The 21,251-nt window shown below is 42.0% G+C and overlaps 1 protein-coding gene across 1 annotated transcript in view; it reads right to left on the bottom strand.

Moving 5' to 3' along the window:
* Nucleotides 1-19,547, bottom strand: part of CTNND1 (catenin delta 1) — a 46,252-nt gene extending 26,705 nt beyond the window's left edge. Inside the window, exon 1 of the mRNA XM_078057982.1 lies at nt 19,280-19,547. The gene's annotated coding sequence lies outside the window, so the exon portion shown is untranslated. The remainder of the gene's footprint in view (nt 1-19,279) is intronic.
* Nucleotides 19,548-21,251: the final 1,704 nt, after the last annotated feature.

Consider the following 21,251-nt stretch of genomic DNA (forward strand, 5'->3'; position numbering starts at 1 on the left):
ACCACTTAATCTCTAAACCTCAGATTCCTTTTCTGTAAAATGGGGGAAATAAAATACACCTAAGGGTAGTTGTGAGAAGTACGTGAGACAATCCACATAAAGTGCTTAGAAAAATGTCTTGACATATAGCAAGCTATAAATATGGTTACTGATAGAAACACTACCACAAATAGCTAGCACAAGGGACTAGAGTTTGGTGGTGTTAATAGGACCTCTGAATAAACCACGCATGTCTCCACATGCTCCCGTCCCTGCTTTACAAGTAGCCCAGTAAACTACAGGAATTCTTCATACTCTTAAAGGGAAAAACAAAATAAAATTCCAGACTAGGGGTCAAAAAACCTGGGGTTCAAGTCCTGGCTCTGCCCAAAACTAGCTGTGAGAACTAGCTCGCAGGGGAAGTTATAACCCCTATAATCTTCACTTTTATTATTTGTCAGGGTTTAGCTTTAATGGGCTAATATATGTAAAACTATAGGCTAGGTGACTGAACTTCTCTCCTATATCCATGCTATTCTGATAAGTGTATCCAAAGACATGACCAGAATTAGGCAAGCTAACCCTTGTGGAAAGAGTTTGAAAAAGTATTTGTCCTCAGGGAGAACTGTAAGCCCCACAAAATAGTCTTTGGGTTTCTTAGGAAAGAAATTTTGTCTTCTGCAGCCAATCCCAAAGCCAGCTCTCCTCCTTCCTTCCTTTTTATTATGAAATCAAAACCAATGTCACAAAGTGATGCTTCCCTTCAAAAGCAAGGATTAGCAAAACTCTTCTATGTCATCCTAGGGATTTCAAATGGCTGTTTTATTTTTTTTTTAAGATTTTATTTATTTGACAGAGAAAGACAGAGCAAGAGAGGGAACACAAGCAGGGGGAGAGGGAGAGGGAGAAACAGACATCCCGAGGAGCAGGGAGACCGATCCCAGGACCCTGGGACCATGACCTGAGCCAAAGGCAGACGCTTAACGACTGAGCCACCCAGGCGCCCCTCAAATGGCTGTTTTAAAAAGCACACTGAGCCTCGCACTGAAGAATACCAATCAATCAAGTATAGCACCTGTAACACCACAGATAATGCTCAAGCCAACAAAGGTAGGTCTTCTAGATCCCTAAGAGGCATGTTTGCCTAAAATGGCATGTGCTCTAAAATTCAAAGCAATTATTCCTGTTCAACCATACAGACAGAAAACTGCCATCTTATTTTTAAATTAAAGGAATATATTTTGCCAATAGTTTTTCTCTGGCTTCTTATCACCAAGAGTGCTAGTACCAGAATCCAGGGTCTAAGCGCCTCACCCACCACCTGATGTTCCACCATCCCAAGCTCAGTGAGAACAATTCCAGTATTCCTCCGCCTTTGTTGGGAAGACTTAACTCCCACACTAAGCTCAACTCCCTGGACGTAATCTGTAGTAAGACCTAAAGAGTACTCTGCTCACTTCACGATCTCAACTGACCACTTCTCAGAGTTACAAACTGGTATTCTGGAAATGGCCTTGTCTTAGGTGTTAGCAGTTTCTGAGCTTCCCTGGGGATCTGCCTAATGCAAGGCCCAGCTTCTCCACTTAAGAGCACCCAAAAGGCAGACTGGGGACTTTCATTTTCACAGGGAAAGACTAGATCTCAATGTGTCCACCATGAACCTCTCTGATGAATTAAGGAAGTCTTTGACAAATCACTGTCCTCTTAGGAAAGAGTGATACTTCTGATAGAAGTTTGAGAGAAAAGAAGGAAAATAAATATTACATAAAAGTTACTTGTTAAAAGGAGGTTGAGTTGGCAATCTCCACAGATCAACAGGACACCTTAAACTCACTCACTTCAGTCTTATTATCCTGACCCAAAGTTACATATCAGAATTTAGTTTTTACCGTGACTATGACTTTAAAAAAAAAAAAAAAAAAAAATCAACTCCATCACCTTGACCCTAAATTCAGAAACCAGATGGAACATTCTCCTTGTTCTCTTTTCCCCTACTGAGTATTCTGGGAACCCCCCAAACCATAACATACTAAATGGCTGAATGCTGGACTGGCTTTTGAAGCAAAGGAAGGGTGTGGCTCTCAGCTAGTGAGGGGCCCAGGACTGAAACGGTATGGAAAGAAACAAAACCTGCTTCTCTCTTGGGCACGTATGACACATACACAGGACTGGTCTAACAAGTCCTTCTGATCTCTCAGGCCAGGCCGCCTCCTTCTCCACCCCCATTACCCATGTGCTTCTCCAAGGCCCTCCACTGGGACAGACAACGCTGAATTTTCTCTCAATCCTGAAAGTCTGAGACACATGAGTTCCTTACCTGGATCCCTGATGCAACCCGGCCAAAGGAGCCTCACCTAGCCTTATAAGGAGAAAGCAGAGCTTTAGGGAGAGGCCGATAAGGAAACAAAGATAAGAGGGAGGGGCAAAAAGAAGGAGGTGTCAGACTGGAGGAAGGGGAGAGGCCAAATGCCTTTCTCCTTCCTACAGGAGAAGGGAGAAAAAGAGAGGGAGGTCAAGTACACAATGGGAAATGAGAAAAAGTCTAATCAGACTGGGAAGGTATTGTGTAACTCCTGTGTCATAAAACAGAAATCCTAAAATTAAAATTAACTAGGATACCTTATACCCTTCCCTACTCTAGGCTAGAAAAAAAAAATTCATGGAAAAAAAGCTTAACCTTAGGGTTTTCTAGGGGTCACCCAACTGTTTGAGCTCACATTCCTTTTTTAAAGAGGCAGCTCCTCACCAAACCCCCTTACTTTCTATGGCATTCTCAACATTTCCTTGTTCATCCTTTGTTTTTTTTGTTTTTTTGAGATTATTTATTTATTTGTCAGAGAGAGAGGATGGTGTGGAAGCAGATAGACTTTTGGGTCTTACCTTCACTTTATTTTTTTTTAAAAAGATTTATTATTTGAGAGAGAGAGAGAGAGAGAGAGTGAGTGTGTGTGTGTGTGTGTGTGTGTGCGTGCGCGCACATGAGCTTGGGGAGGGGCAGAGGGAAAGGGAGAGAATCTCAAGCAGATTTCGTGTGCTGAGCTCGGAGCCTGACACGGCTCGATCTGACTGACCCTGAGATAATGACCTGAGCTGAAATCAAGAGTGGGGTGCTTAACTGACTGAGCCACCAAGGCGTCCCTGGGTCTTACCTTCACTTTAGTGAGGAAGAACGTACTCGATTCTGAGGAAGAATAGCTTGCAATCTACCTCAGATTTCCCATTTTATAGAGGAATAAGAATTCAGGAGGGAAGGTGCTAGGGGCAAAAGTAATACAACTTTTTACATAATCATCTATCCTTCCTCTGGAGGGCCTGCTCTGGAAATCTGGCTACATGCCACATTCTCAAATCATCCCCACCTCAAAGAAGAAAACCTAATCCCAAATATCCCTACTCTCCTTTTTAATGTGGCATCTCACTAAACCAAAAGCAGAGATCAGAGCTGGGTAGGAAACAGAAGGAACTAGAAGCAGGGAAGATTGTGCTGGCCAGTATCAGAACAGAGGGGAGGGATTGTTCTAGCGGTATGTTAGCAATCTGCCTCTGGGGCAGCTGTCCTCCTGGGCAATCAAAGGCCGGTTTGTGTGTGTGCTCAGGGACTAGCCAGCTTGGCAAGAAGTTGAGGACTCAGCCACCCAATCCACAAAGTTAGAAGAGATGCCTGTTTCACAGCTGGAATGGAGGGCAGGGAAAACACAAAACAAGGGGGGGCAGGAAGGAGGAGGGGCGCAGAGAGTGCTACAGGTGCTATTTCAGTCTTGGGGGGAGGGTGGAAATCCCAGGAAACTACCAACCATTCCCTAGTTATGTGCAAACAATGAACTGCCAGTACCTCCCAATACTGAAATCAAAGAATGGGTAGGTTTCTCTAGCTGTGTAGTAGGGTGCCAATTGGAAGGGTAAACCGTAAAATGCTGGGCCCAGCATCGCCTGTTTCTCTCTGTCCCTTTCAGACCCAACAAAATATCTGCAATACAGAGAGTGAATAAACATTATATAAACAAACATCTATCTCTTTCTAGAATTCCTTTCTTAATTAAATCCTAGAGATCTATAAATAACAGTAGCACACATAAAACTCAGTGAAATTCCCCAATGCTAGGAGATGGAGGCCATTTATATAACTCAAGTGCTGAGACGCAAAAGGCCACAGTGAGAATTCACACTCCCTAATCCCTCGGAGTAGCTAGATGCTCCGAGACCCATTAGACACACAAAGGCTGCTCTCTTCTCAGTAGAGCCCTGGAGCAGAGCTGCTCTCCAGGGACAAAGAGATTTCACAGGAGAACCACAAAGACATGGCCCCGCTCCGTTCCCCCACTCCCAGCTTTCTCACTTCCTGTCACAGTAGCACCAGACCACAGTCTCCCAGAAACAAACAAATACAAAGTGCTGGATTCTGGGCTGCAGGCCAACCGCATTCCAGGGCATCCTGTCTACCAATCACCAGTCGGAGCTCCCACTTTGCCCTGCTCAGTTCCTTATCATGTTCGGGAAAACAACCCTCCTCCCTGCCCCAAGCCAACACTACATAGGACAAAGCTAAGGCCTTTGAGAATCCGCAGAAAGATACTGTGTGTGGATCTAAGGGTTTGAAGCGAGTGAGGGGATTTGTAAGATTCCTACTTGGCAAGTTTCTTCACTTGGGAGGCATAGCACTGGGGATTTCAAAGCCGCTGCTGCGCTGATACTCAGTTCTGATACGTGCGATACATCTCAAAGGAAACTTCACGATGGCGATCGGACTCCCACTCTGGCTTCAGTCAACGGAACATTCCCACCTGGAGAACGACTTTAAAACGTCCTCTGTCACCCATTCCTACTGTTTTTAAAGTCTTTCAAACCCTTTTCCCCACAAGCATAAAGTTGATTCTTAGAGGCCCCACAGAGAACAAACAAAGGCAGCAGGCTCCACCCTACCAAGAGGCAGGATAAGCACCAGCAGGTGCTGGGACCAAAGTTCTCTACCTCCCTAGGGAATGAGGGGAGGACTAGAATTGCACAGTAGTCCTGGAGGCAAAGAGGTCAAGACAGCAACCTCAGCTTTTCCTGCTCACTACTCCCCCTGGAGTGGGTCAGGGGCTGTAGATTTGGACTTCCTTGTGGGGGTGGGGCCTTCCTTTCTAATAAGGGTCCTCAGCTAATTCCAAGAATGGGATAAATGATGCATTCTTCTCTTATCTTGTACAAGCCCATTGGATGTTAGCCCTAAACCCCAGAAGCAAAGATTCAGATAGAAGTCAAGCTAATCTATTAGCCAGAGATTCTTGAAATCCAAAGAAGGAACACCCTTTGCCCACAGGGCTCCATTCCCTTTGCATAAAGCATTGCATAGGCTCAGCACAGAGTTCTCCGAACAGGGGACTAGTATGCTATCATTTTCTCATCGTTTATTCTCCTTTTCTTTCTCCTAAAAACTCCTTCCCCCTTCTTCTTGAATCTGCTAGAAGTAGTCTGGGCTGAACCCTCATTTAGATAGTATATGATGCAAAAGGAGCCTAAGTCTGAAACAGCACAACTTAGAAGGAATTAACTCATACCTGGATCTGACATAACGAGGTGGAAGGAGGTGGGGCAGGAATATACACAACAGTCAGCCATTCTAAGGCTGGGTAGAAAAATGGGTATTTAGCAACGCTAGGCTTTAGAACAGAACTTCAATGGCAGAGCCTAGCCACTGCAAACTATCACTGAAGCACACACACAAAAGCTTAAGATCTCTTACCTAGCACTGAATCAGACTAACTCCCTTCTTCTCTCAAAAATAACCGAGGGGTGCCTGGGTGACTCAGGTGGTTAAGGGTCTGACTCTTGATTTCAGCTTAGATCACGATCTCAGGGTGGAGACGCACGTCAGGCTCTGTGCTCAGCACGAGTCGGCTTGAGATCCTCTCCCTCTGCCCCTCCCCCTGCACGAGGGCTCTCTCGCGCGCACGCACGCTCTCTCGCTCTCTCTCTCGCTCTCTCTCTCGCTCTCCTCTCCCGATAAAATCTTTTTTAAAAAAAAAGAATAACTGAAAAAGTAGTTCCAATTGTATTTTTTTTTTTTAGATTTTATTTATTTGAGAGAGAGAGCATGAGTGGGAGGGGCAGAGGGAGAGAGAATCTCAGGCTGACTCCGCCCCCAGTGCAGAGCCTGATGGCTGGGCTCGATCTCACCACCCTGAGATCATGACCTGAGTGGAAACCAAGAGTGGATCGCTTAACAGATGGAGCCATCTAGGTGCCCCCAATTGTTACTATTTTTATCCCATTCTCCCTCATCATAGCCCAGGCCAAATAAGTCAGTCAATTAAGTAGTATCATGTGAGGTAATTACACAAAAGGAGACCAAAAAATCTAGGAGGGTTTTCAGATACTTTAAAAAAAAAAAAAAAAAGAGGGCTGTAAAAGACTCGCCCCAGAGGACTGGCCACACCCATATCAAAGCTGCTGCTCCAAAAGGATGCTTAGCGGGTTCTCTGCCTCAAACTGAGCAGGTGAGACAGAAAAGCGGTGCTGAGACAGAAATACATTCACCCCAGGGTGTGAGGGAAGGAAAGAGAACAGTATAGCCAACCAATTACAATTCAGCATGACTTCACCAAAGGTCCTGGTTCTAATTGTATCTCTGGCTGTTTGCAGACATATTTAGAAAACTCAACCAAAGGAGTAATGAATGGGTAAGGAGAAAGTCAATGGAGGGGGCCCAAGACTTAAGCTGAATACTCAGTGGTTGGAAGAGCATGAATCTGTTTTGCTATCTAACTTCCCACATACCCCTCTTTCCAAATCAAGCCCAAAGCTGAAAGAATTGGGGGGGGGGAGGCAGAGAAAAGAATGTGACTGAAGAAGGTTTAGCTACATTCCAACTAGCCAGCATCCCACATGGTATTAAGAGTGCCTGAGAATCCAATCCCACCACATGGGAGTTGCTGGGGCTCTGCTAACATACATCCAATTCCTCCAATCCTCCACCCCCCCACCCCCCTAAACACTCTGAAAAGAAGCGTAATTGAGATAGCTTGATGAAGGCACCAGCTGTTTCCACCACTCTCCCTCCCCCCAACCCCAGAGACCACAGTTCAAACTCACATCAAACACTTAATACAATTGACTGGCCAGTAGGAAGGAGAAGCCTGGACTAAAATAGCAGGAAGAGTGCCAACTGGCCCCACTTAGAAGGAATGTTTCTTGGCTCAATTTAAAAATAAGAAACCTTTGTCACCCACTCCCTTCTGCCCAATTATGTTCTCTTTTCCGCAACTTACCCCTCAGTGTCAAATGGATTTCAGTTTCTTCCCTACAGCTCCTTGATCTATTTTCAAATGTCAGGAATTACAGGGATGGTATAAGGTTGAATGTAAAGTAATGTCTGGGAGACTGGGAAGCTTCCTGGACTGCAACAGCCAAACACAGCACAGGGCTCTCACACAAGGGCAAGGAGACAAGAGACCACACAGCATCCATCTCCACGTTTCAAATGAGGAAAGAAGGGAACGAACATGATGTTTCCACACTTGAACAATGATGGTAACCTGATTTCCCAAGGCACGGGTAGCCAGTGAAAAGTATTAACATGATCGGCCCCTCCCCCAAACATATTAGAAGTTGGCCAGAGCTAGCCAAGGAGGAAGGGAAGGAAGCCAGCACTTCCTTTTCAGACAGGAAGTAACATTGGCCTTTCCTGTCGAGTTTTAAACAAATTGTCCAGCTGAGTTTCAATGAGAACATCCTCTCCTGAATCTGTTCCACAATTTCAAAATGGAGAGGGGAAGTGGAGATGTGGTCTAAAAGTTTCCCTCCCTCACAACAGGCGAGTTCTCCATACCATGCTAAGTACTGGCATAACCCCCAAATCAGGCCGTGACATCTGTAATTCCTGTACAATACAGCATACAGAGGTAGAAAACTTCAAATCAGTCACGTTCTCACCATGTCCACTACCATGAACTATTCTTTTCTACTTCTCATACTAATTTAAATAACCACCCAACTGAGAAATCACATAGATATGTAGCTTCAACTCAAATGTTCAGGTTTTATGGTCCTCAAACCTAAGTGATCAGAATCACCTGGAAAGGTTTTTAAGAAAATACAATCTCTGGGGCACCTGGCTGGAGATGTCCATCGGAGGAGCATGTGACTCTTGATCTCAGGGTCATGAGTTCAAGTTCCACATTCGGTGCAGAGATTACTTAAATAAACTTTAAAAGAATAAAAAAAATTAGGGGCGCCTGGGTGGCTCAGATGGTTAAGCATCTGCCTTCGGCTCAGGTCATGATCTCAGGGTCCTGGGATCGAGCCCCACGTCTGGCTCCTGGCTCAGCGGGAAGCCTGCTTCTCCCTTTGCCTCTCCCCCTGCTCATGCTCTCTCTCTCTCTCTCTCTGTGTCTCGAATGAATAAATAAAATCTTAAAATAAAACAAATTTTAAAAAATTAAAAAAAAATTAAAAATACAATCTCCCAAATCTACCTCCTCATTCCCCATACCTCAATTTCTAGAGGGAATGCCTGGGAATTCATGCTTTTAAAAAGCTCTCAAAATGATTGATAGTCAACTGTTGGGAACCACTGTACTAGCCTATCCCTGACAACCCTCTGACCACCACACACACTCCTCTAGCAAGAAGGGCACTTGTTATTAACGAACTATAGAAATGATCCCTGAAAGTATGTTAAATACTGTATTGGGCCTATTATTGTCCACCGGACAGCTCAGATCATTATTCCAGGCTGGATTAGAGGCTGTTGGAAAGCATGGGTTTAAATATAAGGATGGCTGGAATGACACAGTCCTAAATCCTATACTCTAGACTCAGAACCTAGAAAAGAATTATCTCATTTTTTGGAATCCTAAGCTGTACACTGGAGAGTACGTCCAGTTGCAGACTGGACAACCCTGATTATTTTTAAAACAACTTAGTTCAACTGCCCTCCAAGAAACGAAGAGCTGTGCCAACATTTTGAAAGACTGGTTCCATATCCCATCCCAAAAGAAGTCCAAAGTCCCAAATCTAGAATTCACGACCCTAGATAATTCTAGTCCAGTTGAAAATACTGATTCAAGGGTTACCTCTGACACTTATTCAAGCAAAAGTCACTTTAACTTCTGGTTTGAGTAAGAGCAAGTGAGTAGCAAAATGTTTTTAGAAGAACCATAAAGAGAAATATTTCCACAGGAAACATGTGTCTATGAAGATTTAGGAAAGAAGAATGCCATTGAAAAACATACTTTCAAGACAACTACAAACACAGGGCGCCTGGGTGGCTCAGTTGATTGAGCATCCAACTCTTGGTTTTGGCTCAGCTCATGATTTCAGGGTCGTGGGATTGAGCCCTGCATGGAGCTCTGCACTCAGTGGGAAGTCTGCTTGAGATTCTCTCTACCTCCCCCTCTGCCCCTCCCCGTTCATGTGTGCACACGTGCTCTCTAAAATAAATAAATATTTTTTAAAAAGACAACTACAAACATCTATAAATGTTGAAGTAATACGCATCAAGCAGTTATTTAAAGCAACTTCAAAATTAGGGGAATCTGTGATTGCCTAGAGTATTTCCTATGCAAGATGACACAGTTACTTGACCAAAGGAGAAGGGGATGGTAAGGAAATAAATGTTTCCTGATTGAGGTCATCTCCCAAGGATGATACTAAGTAACAGGATGACAACTAGATAGGTATAATTAAAGAGAAGGACAGAGGGTAACCAGGTCAAGTGCAGGGCCAAACTCCAAACTTACAGCAAGGGCAACAGAGAGATTCTTTCACTGAACGACAGGACTAGCTAAACTAGATTATCTTAAGAGGGAAAGTAAGAATGGGTGATTCAAGACACAAGTACTCTAGAAATCAAATATCCTTTTACTTTCCCGTATGTGGCTGCCATAGAACATCAATCACTAAATAGTTGGTGCTTACTCCTCAATCCCACCAAAGCCAACCAGCTCAGTATATGCTTTAATAACCCTTAATGCTTAAACATACCTATGGAAAGGGAAACCAGTGCAAAACAGAAATATGAATAGGATGACCTATAACGTGGTCCCTGAAGCCATCAAATACCAATGATTAGGACTTGGGGGAAGCAGGAGCTTTTTGGTCAAATGAACAAAGGGAAAAGCAACAGATAAGTGGGGTAGGCATATTTGGTCATAAACCAAAGCAACAAACGTACTCAAAAGGAAACTATACCAGATCTAGGCTGTCAGTTCTCCTGTTCATAGAAAATTGACTATGTAGATAAGAAGGTAGAGAAATATATTTCTCTAGGGAAGAAATTTTTTTTTATCTTACTTCCCAAACACATAAGCTTATTTTAAGCTATTATATTCTCCAAGACAAGGGTCATCAATCTATGCAAGATCTGCTACTCTGCAAATTATGTGCTAACTATACTCACATGGAACTTCTGCAATGGGACAAAGATGGAGGCTGGGGGGCACCTGGGTGGCTCAGTCGTTAAGCGTCTGCCTTCGGCTCAGGTCATGATCCCAGGGTCCTGGGATCGAGCCCCGCATTGGGCTCTCTGCTCAGTGGGAAGCCTGCTTCTCCCTCTCCCACTCCCCCTGCTTGTGCTCCCTCCCTCACTGTGTCTCTGTCAAATAAATAAATAAAATCTTTAAAAAAAAAAAAAAAAAAGATGGAGGCTGGGTCAGGTATTGCCTCAACTCTTTACAGAGAACACAAAAAAAGTCATTACCAGCTGTTGTCTCTGGGGTCTGAAGTGGGAAGGAGATACTTTTTTGCACTGTACAGTGCATGACAAGGTCCTAAATTATCCCCTCTTCCCCCCAACACATATCCATTGAACTTCTCTGAGTAGGTCTACTTCTCCCCCCATCTCTCTTGCTCACTGTTAACAACGAGCCTCAGGACCTTTGCACTTTCTACTCATATATACATGACTTCACCCTAATATCTTTTAGGTCTCTCTCAAACATACCTTATTAAGTGAGTCCTTCCCCAACCACTCTCTATATTTAAAAACTTCACTCCTACCCTTGCACTTCTTATTCACCATTCTACATATTCTGCTTTATTTTTTCTCAGTAATATCACCACACTCTGGCATACTATACATTTACTTATTTATTATCTATCTCTTCCAACTAGAATATAAACTCTGTGAGGTCTATCTGGTGTACTGTTATATTCTAGTGCATAGCATACCACAGGCTCTCAAATTTTTTATTTCTTTTAAAGATTTTATTTATTTATTTGTCAGAGAGAGAGAGAGAAAGAGCACAAGCAGGGGGAGCAGCAGGCAGAGGGCGAAGCAGGCTCCCCGCCAAGGAAGGAGCCCAACGCGGGGCTCGATCCCAGGACCCTGGGATCATGACCTGAGCCGAAGGCAGACGCTTAACTGACTGAGCCACCCAGGTATCCCTCAAATTTCTCTTAAATGAATGAAGATGTTTCACTTTTCCAATGAAAACAAAAGTTAAATTTTAGAAAACTCAACTCTGTTCATTTTTTTTCTATACTTTTGCACACAAAGTTTTATTCACTACATCTTGTTAGGAGATTTAAAAGATAACTATTGTATTGTTAAAACTAAATATTTGGAGTAAAGAAATCCTGCCCCTCTCCTGCCAAAAAAGTTTCTAGCAATAAAGTTCTATACCAAGAGAGTGACATATACATGTGCAAAACAATTCAGTCTTTAATTTTTTTAAAGATTTTTTAAGTAATCTCCACACCCAACATGGGGCTCAAACCTACAACCCCAAGATCAAGAGTTGCGTGCTCCACCAACTGAGCCAGGCAGGCATTCTTTCAATTAATAATTTGGGCCATATATTGTCTTCTGAGTCTTATGAGTGGTTGCAAAACTGGTATTTTCACATGTATATAAGAGCTCATGTAAGTAGTAAGATAACAGGATGGGACAAAGAAAGAATGCTGTCATGTTTTCTTAAAATAGCCTAAGAAGGCAATTTTTAAAAATAAAAATAGGAAAGAGTAAAAAGATTCTTGCTTACTGTTGGGAGCCCTCTTTCTGAAAGATCTGTGATGATACTTAATTTCAGAAATGCACTTAATGACATCTCTGATTTCCATTTAATGTAACTTTCTTTACTTTTTTCTAATTGTGATCTTTGGCCCATCAGCTGGGGTCTCTTGTAGCCTGACCTGCAGATTTGGCTGACCTTCAGCAGGGTACACATTCAAATGACCAACTCTGCCCTGGTTTACAAAGTAGTCAATGGAGAACAGAACAGCAGAGAGGTTACAGAACTTCCCCCATTCCAACACAGAAACAGTGGAAACAAATCAGATTGACACTAATTTCTCCTTTAAAACAGGCTACTCTATTTTAAAAGTGTGCTGAATATACACCAGCTACACTGTTTCAATGAGATTCACTTCACCTGCAAAGAAATGGAAACTGTAGGTGCTTTGATAAAAGTATTGAAAAGTTGACCTAGTTTCTATAAAATGTGTTATGTCCTCAACCATCAGAATATATTTTGGTTTCTTAAAATATAAGCTCCCTAAAACAAAGATCTTTTCACACCACAAAGCAGTCTCTCAATGTGCTACTGCATTCTCCCTCTCCCACTCCCCCTGCTTGTGTTCCCTCTCTCACTGTGTCTCTCTCTGTCAAATAAATAAAATCTTAAAAAAAAAAAAAAAAAATAGAGAATGATGTTTCCTGAACATAAAAGAGGGAAGTTTATTTCAAGAAAAGGGATGGTAAAAGCCTGCCTTCATTTCTATGTAGTTTCCTGTACAACCATTCATAGCTGAATATTACCTTACAAAATCCTGGTGGGATAAAGAATCTGGTCCAGGGGCGCCTGGGTGGCTCAGTCATTGGGCGTCTGCCTTCAGCTCAGGTCATGATCCTGGGGTCCTGGGATCAAGCCCCGTGTCAGGCTCCCTGCTCTGCGGGGAGCCTGCTTCTCCCTCTCCCACTCCCCCTGCTTGTGTTCCCTCTCTCGCTATCTCTCTGTCAAATAAATAAATAAAATCTTTAAAAAAAAAAAAAAAAAAAGAGGGTCACCTGGGTGGCTCAGTCATTAAGCCTCTGCCTTCAGCTCAGGTCATGATCTCAGGGTCCTGGGATCGAGCCCGGCATCTGGCTCCCTGCTCAGCGGGAGGCCTGCTTCTCCCTCTCCCTTTCCCCCGGCTTGTGTTCCCTCTCTGTGTCTCTGTCCAATAAATAAATAAAATCTTTAAAAAATAATAAAAATTAAAAAAAAAAAAGAATCTGGTCCAAAGTCAAGAATAGTAAGCCCAAACAAAGCTTTTCCAGTCCATTCTCTGCAAAATTAAAGAAAGTTTACCCTTGGATGCTAGAGTGCTGTCTCTTGTAGATGGAAAAGATGGGAGAGGGGCACCTGGGTGGCTCAGTCAGGTAAGCATCTGCTTTCGGCTCAGGTCATGATCTCAGGGTCCTGGGATCGAGCCCCACATCAGGCTGCTTGTTCAGCGGGGAGCCTGCTTCTCCCTCTGCCTCTGCTCCTCCTCCCCCTAGTCTGTGTGCGCGTGCACACCAATGCGCACTCTCTAAAATAAAGAAATATTTTAAAGAATGGGAGAAACCTGTATGGCTGCTTTTCCCTAAAGTCTCCAGGTCTCTGAAGAAATTACTGTAAGATATTCAAGCTCTGCAATCTGTTTCTTTTCTCCCAGTAATGTCTCACTTTACTTTATTAAAAGCTATCCATCTCTATAGTTTGGACAACCCTGCCCAAATAACTCCCCAGACTTGCCTATTATTACACACTTTTTTTCCCCATTAAAAAAAAGTTAGCTTGGGGCGCCTGGCTGGCTCAGTTTGTACAGCATGCAAGATCTTGGGGCTGTAAGGTCAAGTCCCACGTTGGGTATAAACATTACTTAAAAATAAAATCTTAGGGGCACCTGGGTGGCTCAGTCCTTAAATGCCTACCTTCCGCTCAGGTCATGATCCCAGGGTTCTGGGATTGACTCCTCCATCGGGCTCCCTGCTCTGCGGGAAGCCTGCTTCTCCCTCTCCCACTCCCCCTGCTTGTATTCCCTCTCTCGCTGTCCCTCTCTCCCTCTCTGTCAAATAAATAAATAAATAAATCTTTTAAAAAAATAATAATAAAATAAAATCTTAGAGGCACCTGGGTTATGCATTTAAGCGCCAGACTCTTGGCTTTGGCTCAGGTTGTGATCTCAGGGTCCTGAGATGGAGCCCTACATCGAGCTCCCCACTCAAGGTAGAGTCTGCTTAAGACACCCTCTCCTACTGCCCCTCCCTGCTGCGTGCATGCTCTCTCTCAAGTAAATAAATCAATCTTTAAAAATAAATAAATAAAATATTAAATTAAAAAAACAGCTTACTCATCCAGGAAGCCCATTTATTCCCTAATACAAACATCTATACCCTAGAATATCAGGTTTTAAGAGACCTTAAAGGGTATTTATTTAGTCCAACAGACAAATGATAATCTGAATTCATTTAAAGCATCCATTCTAATAGCAAAAACTTACAAGGCATTACCATGAGCACCATTTTTACATTTATTAAATCGCTTAAGCATCACAACAATTCTATGAGATGGATAATACTGTCCTCATTTTACCAACAGAGACCAAAGCTTAGGGCGGTTAAACAATTTGCCCAAGGCAAACGCTAGTAGGTGGCAGAGCAAGAGTTGATCCCGGGTAGACTAGCTCAGGGATCCATGCTCTTAACCACTATGCTACACTGCCTTGCCTCTCCAGATGTGTGGAACTCTTAGACTGGACATTCTGTTCGGTCAGCATATTGATCAAAAAATACAGAATAATAAAGCATTTGAGGCAAAAGGTTAACCATGGGTGTCTAGATGACTGAAGGATACACAGGAGTTCTTGCGCTATTCTTAGAACTTTCCTCTAAGTTTGAAATTTTTTTCAAGATTAAAAGTTTGAAGTTGCTTTTATCATCATATAATGGGATATCTTTTGTAAAAGTGATGACCAAACTACCTGTTGGCCAGCAAAGAAGGCTTTAAAAGAAAACGATCCTTATAATGTCCCCACGAAATGCCTGATCTAAACTGCCCACATCACTCCAGTCAGACTGAAGGACTCAACTGAAGAAATGGGCCTAAAAATGGATAACACTGTCCCTGAACCACAACAGTAAATGCGGGCTCCATTCTCAATGTTTAATATTTAATAACCAATGACATGTAATCCCAAATACGGGGTGGGGGGGCGCATTTACTCCCAAAAATACATTATACAATATAACCAAATACAAATCTATCCATACACTTGTTTCCCCCTTGCTAGTTCTAACCAGAATATCAGTTCTTCCCTTCTTCCTCTGTCCCTGCCAGGCTGTATCAATGCTCTCTATTGGAAACCTTGCAGGCAGCTGCATTTAGGCAGAGCGATCCATGTTTCAGCTTTATGATCAAGGCATTTGAATCCTTGTGCAATGGAAGAGAACACGAAATCACATACTGATAACCTACGCATCATTCTTTTAGGCAAGTTTCTTGTGACTATCGTTCTAAATTACCCATGAATACCAATTTGGGTTCTTAAATTCATAAACTTCCCAATACACTTTGTGAACAAAATCTCCTGAAGTTTCATGGCAGAAGCACTGATAAAAAAAATACAATGATATCCGAACATACTTTCTTTACAACACTGATGTTCAAAACTATCATCCCAAGCTTTTTATGTTTTTATTAACTAGTATATTTAAAACCACTCACTTCCAGCATGTCTGAAAGCAATACATCCCTGCTGCTGCCCTAGTAAAGTTCCAGGTAAGCAGTGCCTCTTCCCTAGACAATGGCTGTATTTAAGGTTTCAGTGGTTGAAGTTAACAGCTGCCTAGATTATAAAATATTAGGACCCTTACTTTTTATCCTATTCTTTGGACAGCTTTCACAGAAAAGAAACAGAATTTTGTTTTTAATTAAAATTTTAAATCTTCAATTATCTCCAGAAACCTTAAAAATGGAGGTAGGAAATGTGTAAAAGGTCGAAACTACAAACTACAGCAGAAGTATCTAAATCACAATGTGATTTCATTAATCTCAGTTGTATTGCTTCCTATCTCAACTTCCTTTTAGCCTTCCCCACAAAAGTCCCTCAGTGATTCCCATCAAGTGCCTTATTTAACCAAGGCTTACTGACACCTCGGTATATACCAGACACTGAGATAGGTGCTAAGAGGACACAGAAGTAACACAGCATCTACACTCAAGCAGCTCACAGTCTAGAGGGAAAGACAAAAATAAGTAGACAATTTTAACACAGTGTGATGAACATTTTTGAGCTACTGTTACAAGCCTCTCCCTGCAAGTTGGCAAGATCATTCCAAACCACATCCCTGAAAATTGTCTGGAAGAAGAAATTTCACCGATTATCAAAGTTGGAGGCATTTCCGGTAAGTTTAAGAAATCAGGACAGCAACGATGAGCATATGGGAAGATCCCTGTTTTAAAGACTGAGATAATACCCATTCTAACATATTCAGCTCCCTATGGGATTTATGGAAAATGGGTTTTTTACATATATTATCCCAACATGCAGGGGGTTGGAAATCTAAGTGGGGGCTGGCCCTCTGCAAAATTAAACACTTCTGCCTCTATCAAGGGCTCATTTTAGTTCTGGTTCTTGTTTCTGTTCTCTCTAGAGAATAAGTAGTACATTAGTGGCTAAGTCCATGGACTTTGTAGTTAGTCAGACAAGGATTTAATCCTGGCCTTGGCCACTTACAGGCAGTGAGATTTTCAGCAAACCTCAGCTTCTCTGAGGCTCACATTCCTTAAAAAACAGTTGTGGGAAATTAAGTAAATAGTTTATGCAAAATGCTTAGCACGCAGTAAAAAACAACAAGGGGGCGGGGAGAGAGGGCTGGAAATAACAGGGGACCATCAGGTTCTAAAATAGAAAACAATAAATTATACAGAGCTAATCATTTTGTTATTCCAACTGTATAGTGATCTATGCTTAATTTATTTGCATCCATCCTGTCTCACCCATCCCTAGAGAGCAACTACCTCATAAACCTAAGGCTGAATTGCAATTACTCGGAGCTTTTTTTTTTTTAACATCTCCAATAGTCCCAATTTTTATACTCAGAGAACATATCCTTGCCTCTGTGACTCTCCATAATTTGGAACCCTAAGATAGGCACTAGAACTCTAACCACTCAAAAGAGACACCCACCTGGAATACACAGACCGTACCTTAGTCATATAACAAAGAAACCAACAGTATATAGGAGTCAAACAAAAAAATAAAATAAAAATCTGCACAACTCATACTTACTTGTTATTTTTTACCCAAAAACCAAAATGAGGAGCAAAACAAAAAATAAAAGATTTACTTATTTGCACCCCTTATATTTCCTGAAAGAACTAGTAGAGGTGAGGTAAAAGACAAATCTTCCATCTTATCAACCAAAAGGCTCTATAGTACACACCAGTCAAAACAAAGCCTCAGTTGTGGAAATAGTCCTGTACGCTAGTTACTAGGATGCTCACTGCAGCTACACAAAGCCCAGTATTTAAAGCTGGAACCAAATCACCACCACTCAGTCATCCAGAACCTATTTTCAAACTGCCTTTGTACTCCTCCTTCAGATTCCCTTATCCCTCCCCCTAAAGGTTGAGTGGAAAACCGACACTCTGGCAGCAACATGACCAACCCTCCGAAGATCCACCAAGAAACCTCCCCTAGGCTGGAGTCAAGGCAGAGAAATGTTTGAAAGAAAATTTGGAAAATATTAAATGAGAACTACAGCCCAACAGACTGTACACATTGTCTTTTTCCTTTAACTGCACTTGCTATGATTATGGGATCCAGACATCAAGATTTTACTGTAGCCCTCGAATAGATTATATTAAAAGAAGGAACAAAGTTGTTTCCTCTGAAGCCACAACCTCACAAGGATGAAATCATCTTTCAAGAAATACTCTCATTCTGGAAAAGAAATTCAAGGAAGTGTTGTGGTCTAAAAAGAATGGGGGGAGGGCACAAAACCAGAGGATTACTAAAGATACATACCAGTTTAAAGCTAAAGAGCAGCTTATCTATTAAGGCCCATCTTGTTACAATCAGGGCAGTACCTATTCCAGCTATAATTTTCAGACCAATTTGCATTTTCAAAGACAGAAAGAAGGGAACACAGTTTTCAGCTACTGATGAGTTGGCTATATAATTATCTACAAACAGTATTTTTGCAAGAATGTATCTGCAAAAACAAAAAACAAATCTTAAGATTAAATATATAAAAGCAGTCATGGGCCTTCAGCTCTTACAGATTTCTGATTTCACAGCAAATTAACCAAACCAAAAAACTCACCTCCAAAAAACAACTTTCAGTTGGCTTAAAAATAAGAATTCCTGTTGTGCTTTCTTAAATGTATTCTAAACACTAAAGTTTGCATTGAGTGTTTTCTCTTAACCTCATCTTATTTAATCCACGGCTCTTTCAGAGAGCACAATGCTGAAAATATTTCCAGGTGTGTTGCCACTTTATTCAGGTGAACTGAAAAGGCATGATTAGAATTTCCTTATCCCTTGAAACACAGAAACCAAACGTTATGGTACTTGCAAACTGAACCTACGACACCTCCACAAATCTCTGCCATCAAAGGTAGTCTTAGGAAGAAAAGGAATGGCAGTTTAACATGGATCCATTTGTTTTCTTTTATAAAGCAAAGCAGGGAGGCTACGTCTAGCAGGAGAATGAGGCTCCCACCCACCGCACCTGGAAAAGTAAAAGAGGGATCCACCCAGGAACAGCAGGGCTGAAACTGATCTGGGCTGTTCAAACTCTCTGGGGGGAAAAAAAAAACACCACCATTTAAAGCTGCAAAGCTCCCTACAACTTTCCACTTCCACAAATCTAATGATAACAGGAAAAAAAGTTTTGAAACATACGAAGAACCATCTTATAACTAGCTTCTGACCAGGACAAATTCCTTTCCCAACCCACACGCAACATGCTGAAAAACCGAACTTTTGGTTTGGGCTCTGAAAATAGAAGTTTGTTAGCTTAAACCAGAAAAATATAAAATCAGAGAACACACCAAAATGTAAATTTACATGTAAATGTAAATTTGCTCTCACCCCTCTGAATCTATTCATCTCTACATTAGACAGACCTAGAAGTTTGTTTCTGGGTCTTGAATATTTTACTTTTTAATATAATACCCAAATTCCCCAAAGTAAGTAGAAAGAAAAACTAATAATTGCTTAAAAGTCACCCGTCAGCAGAGCAGATTCTCTCCTTTTTAACTTCCCTCTGGTTACCGTAAGACAAAAATTCGACTTGGCTTCTCCTCCTTTACCCGTCTGTACACACATTTTTTAAAAAGGCACACACCTCAAATGTTGACTTCTAAAAACCAGTCCTTTAAGAAAGAAACCCAAGGCTTCGTCAATGTGCTGAGAAAGACAAATCCAGCAAGGTACTTGATTTTTCGCCACCTCTTCCTCCTTTCAGGATCTTTCCTGCTCTTCTTTCTCTCTCTCTCCCTCTCTCTCAGTCTCTCTCTTTTTTTTTTTTTTTTTTTCCTCTCAGATCCAACACCTAAAATGGAAGTTGCACCCAGCCAAAGGCTAGGGAGCCTGGGTGGTGACAAACTGATCTGGCAGCCCTACCCCCTCGCTTTCCTAAGTGATGTCAGCCCCTGAGAACTTCCAATAGGAACCAGGCATAAATCAGGGAGCTGATTTTATCCAATAGGAAACTTCATTATAGGAAATTAAAAAAATAAAAAAGGAGAGAGGGAGGAGGAGAGAAAGAGACAGAGGGAAGTTTTATATATATATTTATATTTAAAGTGGAGACTACACAATCTCTGAGGAATTGCTGCAGAGCTCCGGGCGGGGCGGGGGGGGGGGGGGGGTGTGTGCCGAAGGAACAAGGGCTTTTTAGGATGGCACGCCTAAGCTTCAGTTCTCTTTGATGGTGGGGTTCTTGCTCTCTTTCCCTTCCTTTCCAGGTAGGGAAATAGAAGAGCTGATTTTATTTGCCTGCTATTTGGTTTGTTGCTTTCAACCCCAAGGCATTTTCCCAAAAGAAGACAGAAGGGAAGGAGAGAAAAATCCTAGAAATAGGACTATTATGTATTGATCGGGATGGTAGGGAATATCTGAGGTAAACTCTCAATTTCATTGTCTTCATTTAACTGCATTAGAGCTAATGAGAAAAAATAAATGCCTGGACTTGTTAAGTTTTTAGTGCCTATACTTTCAACTAGAAAGAGGCTGAATCCACTGGGCTGTCGAGGAAAATCACGGTCTTCCCATTTGTCTCCAAATCAAAATAATGTGGGTTTGAGGGGGAGAATAAATGGAATTCAATAAGCAAGCAATTTATTTAGAGGGAATAACAGCATATGTAAGAAAAAACAAGTCTCCTGTTAAGAAAATTCAATTTCTTTGTGCACTTCAAGCTCAAGATGCTCTAGTTCGTACATTCTCTTTTTACATTTAACCCAAGTAAAGGATTATACGAGTATTCTTTTCTTAAGAATTATCCTTAATATGTTCTTACACTGTTATGCCACAAAGGACAGAGACTGGATTTTTTTTTTTAACAGGCTTGACAAAGACTAGTATTTTATGGTCACTTGGTGGTTACTAAACAAAGATGATAATGATGAATTCAAAATTTCCTTTCTCTTTCTTACTGAAAAATCTAAATTCTATCCTGTAGACTGTTGCCAAATGGATCTTCATAAAGTTTTCATAATCTAAAATAATGGTTAAGAGCATAGGTTCTGCACTCAGACTGCCTGGCTGCAAACCTTCCTCCTCTGCAAGAACAATTAAGTAAATGTATTACTATGCGACCTTGGACAAATTCTATAACCTCTCTGAGCCTCTGTTTCCTTAACTGTAAAATGGGGATAATAACTATATCTCTCACAGGACTGCTGTGAGAATTAAAATACACATAAAGTTCTTAAAACGTACAGCATTTGGTTATAAACTCACTAAGAATGAGTTGTTGTTTTTTTTTTTTTTAAGGATTTTATTTATTTATTTGACAGAGAGACAGCGAGAGAGGGAACACAAGCGGGGGGGTGGGAGAGGGAGAAGCAGGCTTCCTGCAAAGCAGGGAGCCTGATGCGGGGCTCGATCCCAGGACCCTGGGACCATGACCTGAGCCGAAGGCAGACGCTTAACGACTGAGCCACCCAGGCGCCCCAAGAATGAGTTATTATTACCAGTACCAACCCTGCCCCCAAACCTTCAGTGGCTCACCAATGCCCCATAAGAGCAAACAATAACGGAGCATCTATCATGTGAAAGGCACTTTGCACTCACTGTCTCTAACTTCTAAAACA

The sequence above is a fragment of the Halichoerus grypus genome, chromosome 11, assembly GCF_964656455.1.
Source record: "Halichoerus grypus chromosome 11, mHalGry1.hap1.1, whole genome shotgun sequence".
NCBI lineage: Eukaryota > Metazoa > Chordata > Mammalia > Carnivora > Phocidae > Halichoerus > Halichoerus grypus.